The 12,475-nt window shown below is 41.3% G+C and overlaps 1 pseudogene; it reads right to left on the minus strand.

The window, feature by feature from the left end:
• Positions 1 to 9,856: 9,856 nt before the first annotated feature.
• LOC138078576 (small ribosomal subunit protein eS6 pseudogene) overlaps positions 9,857 to 12,475 on the minus strand; it is a 39,104-nt pseudogene continuing 36,485 nt past the window's right edge.

A 12,475-nucleotide genomic window follows, 5' to 3' on the forward strand; every position in this document is an offset into this window, starting at 1 on the left:
CTTTCATACCTGTTAGCATTTGTCTTACATATTGCGGTGCTCATATATTGGGTGCATATATATTTATAATTGTTATATCTTCGTCTTGGATTGATCCTTTGATCATTTTATAGTGTCCTTCTTTGTCTCTTTTCACAGCCTTTGTTTTAAAGTCTATTTTATCTGATATGAGTATTGCTACCCCTCCTTTCTTTTGGTCTCTATTTGCATGGAATATCTTTTTCCAGCCCTTCACTTTCAGTCTGTATGTGTCCCCAGTTTGAGGTGGGTCTTTTGTAGATAACATACATAGGGTCTTGTTTTTGTATCCATTCAGCCAGTCTTTGTCTTTTGGTTGGGGCATTCAACTAATTTAAGTTTAAGGTAATTATTCATAAGTATGATCCCGTTGCATTTACTTTATTGCTTTGGGTTCGAGTTTATACACCCTTTTTGTGTTTCCTGTCTAGAGAATATTCTTTAGCATTTGTTCGAGAGCTGGTTTGGTGGTGCTGAATTCTCTTAGCTTTTGCTTGTCTGTAAAGCTATTGATTTCTCCTTCATATTTGATTGAGATCCTTGCTGATATCTCATTTCCCCTCTCTGATTCATTTATTTCTATCATTCTATTTCCCTAATCCTATCTTCTGCCTCTGTTATTCTACTATTTGTTGCCTCCAGAGTGTGTCTGATCTCATTTAGTGCATTATTCATAATATATTGACTCTTTTTTATTTCTTCTAGGTCCTTGTTAAACCTTTCTGCATCTTCTCAATCCTTGTCTCCAGCCTATTTATCTGTGATTCCATTTTGATTTCAAGATTTTTGGATCATTTTCACTGTCGTTATTCGGAATACTTTATCAGGTAGATTCCCTATCTCTTCCTCTTTTTTTGGTTTGGTGGGCATTTCTCCTGTTCCTTTACCTGCTGGGTATTCCTCTGTCTCTTCATCTTGTTTATATTGCTGTGTTTGGGGTGGCCTTTCTATATTCTGGCTGTTTGTGGAGTTCTCTTTATTGTGGCGGCTGGCACAGTAAGCACGGCCAAGAGGAGATACCCCACGTCTGAGGTCAGGGGAAGCGGCCTAGATTTCCAGGCTGCAATGGCACAGGAACTGCGAGAGGAGCTACCCTGTGTCCATGGCCAGGGGCGGCGGCTGGGAGGAGTAACCCCATATCCAAGGAGTGGTGGCTGCGTGGGTGCAGGAGGGCCTAGAGGAGCCATCCTACATCGAAGGTCAGGAAGGGCAGCAGTGGGGAGATATCCCTCATCCAAGGTAAGGAGCAGCGGCTTCGCTTTGCTGGAACAGCCGTGAAGAGATACCCCACACCCAAAGCAAGAGAAACCCAAGTAAGATGGTAGGTGTTGCAAGAGGGCATCAGAGGGCAGACACACCGAAACTATACTCACAGAAAACTAGTCAATCTAATCACACTAGGACCACAGCCTTGTCTAACTCAATGAAACTAAGCCATGCCCGTGGGGCAAATCAAGATGGGCAGGTCATGGTGGAGAGGTCTGACAGAATGTGGTCCACTGGAGAAGGGAATGACAAACCATTTCAGTATTCTTACCTTGAGAACCCCATGAACAGTATGAAAAGGCAAAATGATAGGATACTGAAAGAGGAACTCCTCAGGTCAGTAGGTGCCCAACATGCTACTGGAGATCAGTGGAGAAATAACTCCAGAAAGAATGAAGGGATGGAGCCAAAGCAAAAACAATACCCAGCTGTGGATGTGACTGGTGATAGAAGCAACGTCTGATGCTGTTAAGAGCAATATTGCATAGGAACCTGGAATGTCAGGTCCATGATCAAGGCAAATTGGAAGTGGTCAAACAAGAGATGGCAAGAGTGAATGTCAACATTCTAGGAATCAGAGAACTGAAACGGATTATAATGGGTGAATTTCACTCAGATGACCATTATATCTACTACTGCAGGGAGGAATCCCTCAGAAGAAATGGAGTAGCCATCATGGTCAACAAAAGAATCTGAAATTCAGTACTTGGATGCAATCTCAAAAATGACAGAATGATCTCTGTTCATTTCCAAGGCAAACCATTCAATATCATGGTAATCCAAGTCTATGCCCCAACCAGTAACGCTGAAGAAGCTGAAGTTGAACAGTTTTATGAAGACCTACACGACCTTGTAGAACTAACACCTAAAAAAGATGTCCTTTTCTTTATAGGGGACTGGAATGCAAAAGTAGGAAGTCAAGAAACACCTGGAGTAACAGGGAAATTTGGCCTTGGAATGTGGAATGAAGCAGGGCAAAGACTAATAGAGTTTTGCCAAGAAAATGCACTGGTCATAACAAACACCCTCTTCCAACAACACAAGAGAAGACTCTACACATGGACATCACCAGATGGTCAGCACCAAAGTCAGATTGATTATATTCTTTGCAGCCAAAGATGGAGAAGCTCTATACAGTCAACAAAAACAAGACCAGGAGCTGACTGTGGCTCAGATCATGAACTCCTTATTACCAAATTCAGACTCAAATTGAAGAAAGTAGGGAAAACTGCTAGACTATTCAGGTACGACCTAAATGAAATCCCTTATGATTATACAGTGGAAGTGAGAAATAGATTTAAGGGCCTAGATCTGATAGACAGAGTGCCTGATGAACTATGGAATGAAGTTTGTGACACTGTATAGGAGACAGGGATGAAGACCATCCCCATGGGAAAGAAATGCAAAAAAGCAAAATGGCTGTCTGGGGAAGCCTTACAAATAGTTGAGAAAAGAAAAGTGAACAGCAAAGGAGAAAAGGAAGATATAAGCATCTGAATGCAGAATTTCAAAGAATAGCAAGAAGAGATAAGAAAGCCTTCTTCAGCAATCAATGCCAAAAACGGAGGAAAACAACAGAATGGGAAAGACTAGAGATCTCTTCCAGAAAATTAGAGATACCAAGGGAACATTTCATGCAAAGATGGGCTCAGTAAAGGACAGAAATGGTAAAGACCTAACTGTAGGACCTCCTAATTTCTGGAGATTATGAGTGAAATGACATAAAATATACAAGACACACAAAAGACAGACAGGACACCACTCTGGCCAGAGGAACAACTGGGCAAACTAATTGTCGTTTATTATTATAGAGCCCTCCTTAGGCAGAATTCCAGACTGCAAGAATAAGCCTTTTTAGTACAGTGCAAGTGCATACATGTTATCGTATAGCAAAGGGGAGTGAAATCTCTGTCTACTGAAGAGACTGCCCAAAGCCCTCATCTCCTCTTATCTCAAGAAGGGAATGCTCCCTCGTTTGCAAGGGACCATTAAACTCAAGGCTGTGTCCAGACTCTTTGGCAGAACGCCTCGTATGCAAGGACGCTCAGCCTGAGCAGAGAGACCCGTTTGCAGGCCCATCTCTGCTACCCTATTAACCCTTCACCTAAAAGAAGCAGAAGATATTAAGAAGAGGTGGCAAGAATACACAGAAGAACTGTACAAAAATGATCTTCATGACCCAGATAATCACGATGGTGTGATTACTCATCTAGAGCCAGACATCCTGGAATGTGAAGTCAAGTGGGCCTTAGAAAGCATCACTACGAACAAAGCTAGCGGAGGTGATGGAATTCCAGTTGAGCTATTTCAAATCCTGAAAGATGATGTTGTGAAAGTGCTGCACTCAATATGCCAGCAAATTTGGAAAATGCAGCAGTGGCCACAGGGCTGGAAAAGGTCAGTTTTCATTCCAATCCCAAAGAAAGGCAATGCCAAAGAATGCTCAAACTACCACACAATTGCACTCATCTCACATGCTAGTAAAGTAATATTCAAAATTCTCCAAGCCAGGCTTCAGCAATATGTGAACCATGAACTTCCTGATGTTCAAGCTGGTTTTAGAAAAGGCAGAGGAACCAGAGATCAAATTGCCAACATCTGCTGGATCATGGAAAAAAAAAGAGAGTTTCAGAACAACATCTATTTCAGCTTTATTGACTGTGCCAAAGCCTTTCATTGTGTGGATCACAATCAGCTGTGGAAAATTCTGAGAGAGATGGGAATACCAGACCACCTGACCTGCCTCTTGAGAAATCTGTATGCAGGTCAGGAAGCAACAGTTAGAACTGGACATGAAACAACAGACTGGTTCCAAATAGGAAAAGAAGTACGTCAAGGCTGTATGTTGTCACTCTGCTTATTTAAATTATATTCAGAGTACATCATGAGAAACACTGGACTGGAAGAAACACAAGCTGGAATCAAGATTGCCCGGAGAAATATCAATCACCTCAGATATGCAGATGACACCACCCTTATGGCAGAAAGTGAAGAGGAACTAAAAAGCCTTTTGATGAAAGTGAAAGTGGAGAGTGAAAAAGTTGGCTTAAAGCTCAACATCCAGAAAACGAAGATTATGGCTTCCAGTCTCATTACTTCATGAGAAATAGATGGGGAAACAGTGGAAACAGTGTCAGACTTTATTTTTTTGGGCACCAAAATCACTGCAGATGGTGACTGCAGCCATAAAATTAAAAGACGCTTACTCCTTGGAAGGAAAGCTATGACCAACCTAGGTAGCATATTCAAAAGCAGAGAGATTACTTTGCCGACTAAGGTCCGTCGAGTCAAGACTATGGTTTTTCCAATGGTCATGTATGGATGTGAGAGTTGGATGGTGAAGAAGGCTAAGCACCGAGGAATTGATGCTTTTGAACTGTGGTGTTGGAGAAGACTCTTGAGAGTCCCTTGGACTGCAAGGAGATCCAACCAGTCCATTTTGAAGAAGATTAGCCCTGGGTTTTCTTTGGAGAGAATGATGCTAAAGCTGAAACTCCAGTACTTTGGCCACCTCATGAGAAGAGTTGACTCACTGGAAAAGACTCTGATGATGGGAGGGATTGAGGGCAGGAGGAGAGGATGACGACAGAGGATGAGATGGCTGGATGGCATCACTGACTGGATGGACGTGTGTCTAAGTGAACCCTGGGATTTGGTGATGGACAGGGAGGCCTGGCATGCTGTGGCGGGGGATCGCAAAGAGTCGGACTCGACTGAGCGACTGAACTGAAGTGAACTTTATTGTGGAGTTTCCTTGCTGTTGGTGATGTTGTATCGGTGGCTTGTCAATGTTTCTTGATTAGGGAAAATTGTGTTGGTGTTCTGGTGGGTGGAGCTGGATTTCTTCTCTCTGGTGTGCAATGAAATGTCTAGTAATCAATTATGAGATGTCAGTGGTTTTGGAGTAACTTTGGCAGCCTGTATATTGGAGCTCAGGGCTGTGTTCCTGAATTTGTGTGGTATGTCTTGCTGTGGAACTTGTTTGCCCTTGGATGGTTCTTGGTTTCAGTGTAGGTTGGAGGTGTTTGATAAGCTCCTGTCAATTAATGTTCCCTGGAGTCAGGAGTTCTCTGGTGTTCTTGGGATTTGGACTTAAGGCCTCCTGCTTCTGGTTTTCAGTCTTATTTTCACAGTGGTCTCAAGACTTCTCCTTCTAAACAGCACCATTGATAAAACATCTAGGTTAAGGATGAAAAGTTTCTCCACAGTGAGAGACACACAGAGAGGTTCACAGAGTTACATGGAGAAGAGAAGAGGGAGGAGGGAGCTAGAGGTGACCCAAATGAGATGAGGTGGTATCAATAGAGGAGAGAGCAAGCTAGCCAGTAATCACTTCCTTATGTACACTGCACAACTGGACCACTCAGAGACGTTCATGGAGTTATACAGAGAAGAGATGAGGGAGGAAGGAGACAGAGGTGGCCAGGAGGATAAATAAGGGGAATCAAAAGGAGAGAGACAGATCCAGACAATAATCAGTTCCCTAAGTGTTCTCCACCATCTGGAACACACAGATTCACAGAGTTGGGTAGAGAAGAGAAGGGGTAGGAAGGAGACAGAGGCGACCTGGTGGAGAAAACGGAGAGTCCAAAGGGGGAGAGATCAGTCAAGCCAGTAATCTCACTCCCAGGTAAAAATGGGTACTGAAGGTTGGGTTCTTAAAGATACAAAAGTGATAATAAATACCAAAAAGCAAAGATTAAAAATCTAGAGCCAAGTTTGGAATTTCAAAAATACAATATTAAAGAAAAGAAGAAAAAAAAGAGAAAAAAAGTCACCAAAGTTATAAAATATATATATATATATGAAGTTTGCTTTTAAAAAATAGGTCTTTTTTTTGGCAAAGTAATAGTAGGTTATAAAAGTGAAAATTAAAGGAGTAATAGAAGACTTAAAAATTTAAAAAAATTAAAAAAAAAGAATGATCGTAAAAATAGTAAAAATATATCTAGGACTTTTTCTGGTGTTGTTGTGGGTATTGTGGGGTCAGTTCATTTTTGGATAGTCCCTTGGTCCGGCTTATGTTTCTCAAGAGCTATAGGCCCCTTCCTATGTAGTCAGTACTAACGACAGGGCTTTAATCTAGTGCACCTGTCACTTCTAAGGCGGTTCCCTCTGTTTTAGCTTCTGTTTTCTGGTCTCTTCAGTGTCTAATTTCCACCCTGACACAAATGGGGTGGTGGTGGACACTTTTTTTAGGCTCACTTGTTCAGTCGCGCTGTGGGGAGGGAGGGACTCTGCAATCAAATGACACTGGTGTGTGCTCACAGTGCCTGCCCCTGCTGGGCCTGCCCCCGCTCACGGCGTGTGTGCCCTCCCTGCCCATACTGCTCAGGCTCTAGGTTGCTCTGCAGGGAACCATCCGAGGCCAGCCATGGGCTGCATGCACCTCCCAGGTCTAAGCTGTTCAGGTTCAAGCACTCGGGTAGTCTTCAGAGGTGCAGACTCAATTGGGCCTGCGTTTTGTGCCCTTCCCTGGTCCAAGCAGCTACGTGATGAGGTGTTTGGTGAGTGTGGTCGCTGTGACTTATCATGTCCCCTGTCCCTGCTGCTCGGTTTTCTGGGTGTACAACCGGGGCACCTTCTCAGGCGGATGTTGACTGTCCAGAACCCCAAGAAGTCTTAGTTAGCAAAGAAGCCTGCTTGCAGTTTGGTAGATAATATCTCACTGGGGCTGCAATTGCCCCCTTCCGGCTCTGGCTGCCTGTCTTTGGAGGGGGATGATCTGCAGCTGGCTAGTTCTGTTCAGTCCTTTGTTCTGTGTGTGGTCCTGCGGTGTCTTAGGACTTTTCCGTGGTAGCTATCCCACAGTCTGGTTTGCTAGCCCAAGTTAGTTGACTCAGATTGCCCTCGGGGCATTCAGGCCAGCTCCTTACTCTAAGCAATGCAGCCGGCGCCTCCCTGCAGAGCCCCCGCCTGCTAGTGGCGGATGCAGGCGTCTGTGCTGCTTCTCTGCTGGAGGAGTTACCGTTGGGCTCGTAATCTGTGGGTTTTAATTATTTATTTATTTTTCCTCCCTCTGTGCTTCCAAGGCTCGCCACAGACTCAGCAGTGAGAGTGTTTCCTGTTGTTTGGAAAGTTCTCTCTTTTTAAGACTCCCTTCCCAGGACAGAGCTCTGTCCCTACCTCTTTTGTCTCTTTTTTGTCTTTTATATTTTTTCCTACCTGTTTTTGAAGACAATGGGCTGCTTTTCTGGGTGCCTGATATCCTCTGCCAGCATTCAGACGTTGTTTTGTGGAATTTACTCAGCGTTTAAATGTTCTTTTAATGAGTTTGTGTGGGAGAAAGTGATCTCCCCATCCTATTCCTCTGCCATCTTAAGCAAAATCCCCTTTGGCATTTTTGTTTGCAGTTTTGAAAATAACTGTTGAATAATGTGATAACATGATAAAAATAATACAACCATATACTGTTCATAAATACATTAAGAAAAAAATTAAAGCAAGTAAAATTCTTTTAATATATTAAAAGAATATATTTAATAGTAGACTTTGTTAAGAATATGAAATTCGGGACCAGATTGCCTATGTTCAAATCCTGACTTCCAATGATTTGCTTGTTGAATTGGTCAAATTATTTAATGTCTCTCTGTGACTTTAAGTCCTATTGTTTCAACTGTTGATTTTAAAAGAATGTAATTCACAATATAAATTATATCTTTACTTCATCAGTTATCTTCAATGCACATAAAGTGCCACACAGATAAAAGTCAACTGCTTTTTAAGTCAGGTGGCCTGAAGGTATTAGTATAGAAAAGTGTATCTGTGAACTGAGCACCTACATATAAGTGATAGAACATCCATTGCTTTGGCTCCCCAGTATTCTTTCTCTTTCTCTCTCTTCTACCCATACATTAGACAGTAATGACAACAGCATCTGCTTCATTACATGATGCAACCATCTTTTATGCAACCAAAGATATCTGACCATTTCCCAACATGAATGTTTTAAAATATAATGTATTAATGGAAAATGTGAAGTATCGTAAGGCCAAAAGATTGGGAAATGGTTGCCATTTGAAAAATAGTTTGTTACAGTTCCCAAGATAAAAGGGAATAGCAAGCCATGGGCCTGGGAAAGTGCCTGAGTTGGTCACTAAGCAGATGGAAAGGGGGAAACTATGGACAAGACTTTGTTTTCCTCAGGAAGTAATGGACAAGGATAAATAGGCTTAGAATTGGCTTTCAGGCTTTGATACATAGATGCTCTCCCTAATGGTCTGGTACCTGGTTCTGAGATGATTAGGGCAGGTTTATAGTAACCAATAATGTGAAAACCCAATAAGAAAAGTGATTGGGAGTGTGGATTCTGGATGGGTTGGTTAGTATTTGAAAAATCTCCCCAGAAGAGGACTCCTCTCCAAGAAGAGGGGTGACATGAAAGAGTCAGGAAATCAAAGCGTGGTGATGTGTATCAAGTTGTATAAAACCAGGCCTACTTGACACAGGCTTATAGGGCAAATATTAAAGCATCAAGCTTATATAAGCTAGAAATCCTGTGTACATTGGGTCACAAGATAATCATAATTCTTGACTGTTGTAGTCACACTCACATCTGAATATTCTATAGCCTTAAACTAAGTTGCCAAAAAAAGGTCACTTCTCCTTATATAACATATTAGGACAAGTGTAGAATGTAAAAATGAATAATGTGCCAGGACAAGTGATCATAAGAGACTGGTTCCAAATATTTCTGCTGTCTTTCTTACCCATTTTATGTCACTTTTCCTTCAGCCTGCATTTTTTTGGTCAGAGGTCTTTAGCTGATTGTGTTGCTCAAACCCACATTCCCAAAGGCCGGAGTTTCAATAGTATTGCCATTATGGAGTTGAAGATTTTTCACTAACTTTTATGTCTAGATCTGAATGTAGTAAGAGGCATGTCAGATGATTTTTAATTCTAACCATGGTTCCAGCTGCCCCATGGTTATTTATTTATTGATATGCCAAAATGATAAGTAATTTTAAGAATACATATAAAATATGACATTAAGCTAGATGCTAAATATGAAGATTTGCCAAGAATAAACTAGTTCTTCAGAATGGGGTTGGCTATAAATATATAAAATCCTTCTGATTAATGGAAAGAGTAGAGTGATCATGACAACAAGTGCAAGGAAAGAACAACAAAGAAAATTGAGAAAGAACTGTAACTTGAAATATCTTAACACTCAGAATGCACCGAAACTGTGCTCATGCTTAGAGGGCAGCAAATGAATGTGGCCTTTTGGCTTTGAGATGATCATGGTGTTCCAGCTTTACTCATAATTGATCATGCTGACTCCAGAATGGAAAATAGATCAGAAGAGAAACAGTCTGAAACCACAACACATGTACTGTTATTTATGAAGATCTTCAATATAATTTTCTTGTCTTCAATAAGATCTTTACTTACATTTACACTTCTAGCGTGTAGTTTTCGATAAGTATCTTATCAAGCAAAGGAGGTATATAGCTACTCATAGAAACGAAAGGATCTGGTTGAGTATCATAATTTATAGGTTATAATGGCCAGTATTAGTATCTTTTTTTATATATATCTGATCTTATTTATTTGTTACTTTTAGAACATCTTATTTTTGACTGGACTCAGAAGTAGAAGCTCTCAGAGAGGACAGCCTCTGTCTCTTGGCAATCTGTTCCTGCCATTTTCCTTTGGCCTCCTTCATTCTCTTTGCCAAAAGTTTAGCATATTCTGCAGCCTCTTCTTTATTTTTCTTAGCATGCTGTTTCTTCAGAGCAATATGCCAGCATTTGTGTTGCAGAACTCGTGGAGTCAGGAGACGCTGAATCTTGGGTGCTTTAGTCCTAGGTTTCTTACTGTCTTTGTTTAGGGGCTTTTGCACAACATATTGGTGGATATCATCTTCTTTAGAGAGATTGAAAAGTTTGCGGATTCTGGTAGCTCTTTTGGGACCCAGGCGACGAGGCACTGTAGGTAGTACCAGTGAGTCCAGGAATATCCTTCTCTCCTTTTTTCACAATGATCAAATTGAGAACACTCAGATTGGCATCCACAGTCCAGTCCCATACAGATTTGTGCTTTCTCTCTCCAGTCCTTGGTCTGTAACAGGAATGCCCCTTACTTAGGAGCAGGCAAACTCAGCCATGGATCAAGACACCCTGCTTCATGGGGAAACCCTGCTTATCATTCCTGCCGCTGATTCGGATCACATAACCCTTCCATTCTTCACCCAGAGCATCAGCAGCAGCTTCTGTGGCCATACGCTTCTCGCAGAAGGTATGAAATTTTCGTTCATCATCTACTTCATGAGCTTCTGGCAGCCAGTGGCCAGGAAAGGGATGCTAAGCTTCACTCTGAAGTGCCGACAGCCTCCGAGGTGCCACAAAAAAGAGCCAGTATTAGTATCTTTGAAGGTTTGGAAGGCAAGAAAAGGAACAAAGACCCCCAACAGTAAGAAGTGACAGTATACAATTTTTTCAAGCCACTCATAGTTGCAAATCACTTGATATAACAAAGTTCTTTTTCTAGTATATGAGTGTGTACAGATTTTGTAAGCTGTATATATAGATTCTGTATGATCTCTGGGTCAGGAAGAAACCTGGGAGTAGGAAATGCCAACCCGCCCCAGTATTCTTTCCTGAAAATTCCATGGACAGAGGAGCCTGGTGGGCTACAATCCATGGGGTCATAGTCAACCACAACTGATCACCCATGTCTCCGTTTAATAATATATGCTGCTGGTGCTTAGTCGCTCAGTCGTGTCCAACTCTTTGAACTCCATGGACTGTTTCCTGCCAAATCCTCTGTCCATTTGATTCTCCAGGCAAGAATAATGGAGTGGGTTGCCATTTCCTTCTCCAATAATAATATATAATTAGTAGTAAAAGCTACCATGCATTGAAATGGTATGGGACTAGCTATGCTTATTACATTACTTAATTTTCAAAGCAAGTTAATATTTCATATGCTTTTCCAAAAGAGAAATGTGAGAAGTTCCTGACATTGGAAGATCTAGAGAAGAACATTAGCTATCTTAAAATTATATTTGGATCCTAACGTTAATCTCAGTGCCTGTGAATTAGTGAAAAACATTTTTCTCCCTTGTTGCCATGTTAGTGCTTTCTGAATTCTAACCCCAAGTGCCTCAGACAACAAGATGACTCACTGTTTCTACCATTACTGTTTTATGATCTATATGGTGGCCAAAGGCAGGGCCAACATTGTGAAACTGACACCAATTATACAATGCTATGTCTCATCCTGACTCTGGAGTCTTGAGTTTGTTCCATTATAAACCTCTGGGATCAGGAAAAAGTTCCTCCTCAATATTCTGCTAGAAATCCAGGGATCCCTTGGGGTTTTACATATGTCTTAAGAAGTAGTGGGAAGGCAACATCTATAGTAGTCACATGGATACTGAGCAAGATTCTGATGAACTGGTGGGCATCCCTTATTGCTGGTCAGTCAGAGTTGTGACTTTGGTAAGCAAAAGGGATGGAATTCCACTTTGAGGTATGTGACATGATAAACTGGCTGATAGCTGAAGAATTAAAGGATGAAAGCTCCTAGTCAGGTAAAGACCTCTACCTAATGTAACTCCTCCAAATACTTAGTTATTCAGAGTGGTACCTCTCTTGGTCTACTTAACCACTACTTTCTAGGAATCCCTATCACCACATGCCCTTTGCCACTCTTCTAGCCTCAAGTCTTCACATTGTAGAGCCCAATTCATAAGCTGTCATGGATACTTTCCCTCCCATTTGGCCACTTATTCTTTATCCATCATGATCTATAAAGACTTTCTATTTTTCTGCTATAGATTTTTATGCAATATAATAAAAGTTGATTAAAAACTGACAAGTCAACCAAGAAACAAACATGTAAATATTTTTTCAAACATAAGGAATAGTCATTTTCAGATACATTCTGCAGGTAAGGCAGGTATAGAGCAGTGCTACTATGAAAATTTGAATCATTTCATAGCAGCAAGAAAAAAAATACTGATTTTCACGTTAGAATATATAATGTCCTGCAATAAATGCCTAGATTTCACTGATTCAGTCCTTCTAAGCTCCACATCTCCACATTTGGCTCTCAAATTATTCTCAGGAGAAAAAAGAGATAAAATCAAGGAAAGGAGGGAAGAGGAAGAGAGACATAACAGGAGTCTGTGACCTCAGAAAAACATAATACATTGCATTATGCATGGACACAGTTGAGCTAATTC

This window comes from Capricornis sumatraensis, chromosome 4, assembly GCF_032405125.1.
Source record: "Capricornis sumatraensis isolate serow.1 chromosome 4, serow.2, whole genome shotgun sequence".
Classification (NCBI taxonomy): Eukaryota; Metazoa; Chordata; class Mammalia; order Artiodactyla; family Bovidae; genus Capricornis; species Capricornis sumatraensis.